Source organism: Arachis ipaensis, chromosome B8, assembly GCF_059453495.1.
Source record: "Arachis ipaensis isolate K30076 ecotype BB chromosome B8, ASM5945349v1, whole genome shotgun sequence".
NCBI classification, from domain to species: Eukaryota; Viridiplantae; Streptophyta; class Magnoliopsida; order Fabales; family Fabaceae; genus Arachis; species Arachis ipaensis.
This window is the reverse complement of record NC_142443.1, coordinates 54,233,362-54,236,877: the sequence shown is the minus strand read 5'-3', so window position 1 is coordinate 54,236,877 and position 3,516 is coordinate 54,233,362. Positions and strand designations below refer to the sequence as shown.

At 43.0% G+C, this 3,516-nt stretch overlaps 1 non-coding gene across 1 annotated transcript; it reads left to right on the top strand.

The window, feature by feature from the left end:
* The first annotated feature begins 2,887 nt into the window (after window positions 1-2,887).
* Window positions 2,888-2,995, top strand: LOC148548141 (small nucleolar RNA R71). The gene has a single exon (XR_015897824.1). It is a non-coding gene; the product is annotated as a small nucleolar RNA R71 (small nucleolar RNA).
* Window positions 2,996-3,516: the final 521 nt, after the last annotated feature.

The following is a 3,516-nucleotide window of genomic DNA, read 5'->3' as shown; positions in this document are numbered from 1 at the left end:
GCCAATTCTTAGGGTCCAGGTTCACACTTTGATCATGGTTCTTGGTGATCCATGCATTGGCATAGAACTCTTGAACCATTAAGATTCTGACTTGTTGAATGGGGTTGGTGAGAACTTCCCAACCTCTTCTTCGGATCTCATGTCGGATCTCCGGATACTCATTCTTTTTGAGTTTGAAAGGGACCTCGGGGATCACTTTCTTCTTGGCCACAACTTCATAGAAGTGGTCTTGATGCACCCTTGAGAGAAATCTCTCCATCTCCCATGACTCAGAGGTAGAAGCTTTTGCCTTCCCTTTCCTCTTTCTAGAGTTTCTCCAGCCTTTGGTGCCATAAATAGTTATGGAAAAACAAAAAGCTTTAGCTTTTACCACACCAAACTTAGAAGGTTGCTCGTCCTCGAGCAAAAGAAGAAAGAAGAGAGTAGAAGAAGAAGAAATAGAGGAGATGGAGTGGGCTTTGTGTTCCGGCCAAGGGGGAAAAGTAGTGTTTAGGTTGTGTGAAAATGAAGGGGTGAAGATGGGTTTATATAGGAGTGGAGAGGGGGGTATGGTTCGGCCATTATGGGTGGGTTTGGGAGGGAAAGTTGTTTGAATTTGAATGGTGAGGTAGGTGGGGTTTTATGAAGGATGGATGTGAGTGGTGAAGAAAATGGTGGGATTTGATAGGTGAAGGGGTTTTTGGGGAAGAGGTATTGAGGTGGTTGGTGAATGGGTGAAGAAGAGAGAGAGAGGTGGGGTAGGTGGGGATCCTGTGGGGTCCACAGATCCTGAGGTGTCAAGGATATCTCATCCCTGCACCAAGTGGCATGCAAAACACCCCTTTCTGCCAATCCTGGCGTTAAACGCCAGGCTGCTGCCCATTTCTGGCGTTTAACGCCAGTTTCTTGCCCATTCCTGGCGTTAAACGCCAGTCTGGTGCCCTTTTCTGGCGTTAAATGCCCAGAATGGTGCCAGACTGGGCGTTTAACGCCCATTCTGCTACCTTTACTGGCGTTTAAACGCCAGTAACTGTCTCCTCCAGGGTGTTCTGTTTTTCATTCTGTTTTTCAATTTGTTTTTGCTTTTTCAATTGTTTTTATGACTTAACATGATCATCAACCTACAGAAAACATAAAATAACAAAAGAAAATAGAAATTTAATATAGATAAGTAAAAATTGGGTTGCCTCCCAACAAGCGCTTCTTTAATGTCAATAGCTTGACAGTGGGCTCTCATGGAGCCTAACAGATGTTCAGAGCATTGTTGGAACCTCCCAACACCAAACTTAGAGTTTGAATATGGGGGTTCAACACCAAACTTAGAGTTTGACTGTGGGGGCTCTGTTTGACTCTGTATTGAGAGAAGCTCTTCATGCTTCCTCTCCATGGTTACAGAGGGATATCCTTGAGCTTTAAACACAAGGGAGTCTTCATTCACTTGAATGATCAATTCTCCTCTGTCAACATCAATCACAACTTTTGCTATGGCTAGGAAGGGTCTCCCAAGGATGATGGATTCATCCATACACTTCCCAATTTCTATGATTATGAAATCAGCAGGGATGTAATGGTCTTCAACCTTTACCAAGACATCCTCTACAAGTCCATAAGCCTGTTTCTTTGAATTGTCTGCCATCTCTAGTGAGATTCTTGCAGCTTGTACCTCAATGATCCCTAGCTTCTCCATTACAGAGAGAGGAATAAGGTTTATGCTTGACCCTAGGTCACACAGAGCCTTCTCAAAGGTCATGGTGCCTATGGTACAAGGGATTGAGAACTTTCCAGGGTCCTGTCTCTTTTGAGGTAATCTCTGCTTAGTCAAGTCATCCAGTTCTTTGATGAATAATGGAGGTTCATTCTCCCAAGTCTCATTACCAAACAACTTGGCATTTAGCTTCATGATTGCTCCAAGGTACTTAACAACTTGCTCTTCAGTGACATCTTCATCCTCTTCAGAGGAAGAATACTCATCAAAGCTCATGAATGGCAAAAGTAAATTCAATGGAATCTCTATGGTCTCAGTGTGAGCCTCAGATTCCTATGGTTCCTCATTAGGGAACTCCATGGAGGTCAGTGGGCATCCATTGAGGTCTTCCTCAGTGGAAATCACTGCCTCTTCCTGCTCTCCATGTTCGGCCATGTGAGATGTGGTTATGGCCTTGCACTCTCTTTTTGGATTTTCTTCTGTATTGCTTGGGAGAGTACTAGGAGGGAGTTCAGTAATTTTCTTACTCAGCTGACCCAATTGTGCCTCCAAATTTCTAATGGAGGACCTTGTTTCCGTCATGAAACTTTGAGTGGTTTTGATTAGATCAGAGACAATGGTTGCTAAGTCAGAGTGGCTCTGCTTAGAATTCTCTGTTTGTTGCTGAGAAGATGATGGAAAAGGCTTGCTATTGCTAAACCTGTTTCTTCCACCATTGTTGTTGTTGAAACTTTGTTGAGGTCTCTGTTGATCCTTCCATGAGAGATTTGGATGATTTCTCCATGAAGGATTATAGGTGTTTCCATAGGGTTCTCCCATGTAATTCAGCTCTTCCATTGCTGGGTTCTCAGGATCATAAGCTTCTTCTTCAGAGGAAGCTTCCTTAGTACTGCCTGTTGCTACTTGCATTCCAGACAGACTCTGAGAAATCATATTGACTTGCTGAGTCAATATTTTATTCTGAGCTAAGATGGCATTCAGAGTATCAATCTCAAGAACTCCTTTCTTCTGAGTTATCCCATTATTCACAGGATTCCTTCAGAGGTGTACATGAAATTGGTTATTTGCAACCATTTCAATGAGTTCCTGAGCTTCTGCAGGCGTCTTCTTCAGATGAAGAGATCCTCCAGCAGAGCTATCCAATGACATCTTGGATAGTTCAGACAGACCATCATAGAAGATTCCTATGATGCTCCATTCTGAAAGCATGTTAGAAGGGCACCTTCTGATCAATTGCTTGTATCTTTCCCAAGCTTCATAGAGGGATTCTCCTTCCTTCTGTCTGAAGGTTTGGACTTCCACTCTAAGCTTGCTCAATTTTTGAGGTGGAAAGAACTTTGCCAAGAAGGCATTGACTAGCTTTTCCCAAGAGTTCAGGCTTTCTTTAGGTTGTGAATCCAACCATGTCCTAGCTCTGTCTCTTACAGCAAAAGGAAAAAGCATAAGTATGTAGACTTCAGGGTCAACCCCATTGGTCTTAACAGTGTTACAGATTTGCAAGAACTCAGCTAAGAACTGATGAGGATCTTCCAATGGAAGTCCATGAAACTTGTAATTCTGTTGCATTAGAGAAACTAATTGAGGCTTAAGCTCAAAGTTGTTTGCTCCAATGGCAGGGATAGAGATGCTTCTCCCGTAGAAATCAAGAGTAGGTGCAGTAAAGTCACCAAGCACCTTCCTTGTATTGTTGGCATTGTTGTTGTTTTCGGCTGCCATGGTTTCTTCTTCTTTGAAGAGTTCTGTTAGGCCTTCTAAAGAGAATTGTTCTTTAGCTTCTCTTAGCTATCTCTTCAAGGTCCTTTCAGGTTCAGGATCAGCTTGAACAAGTATGC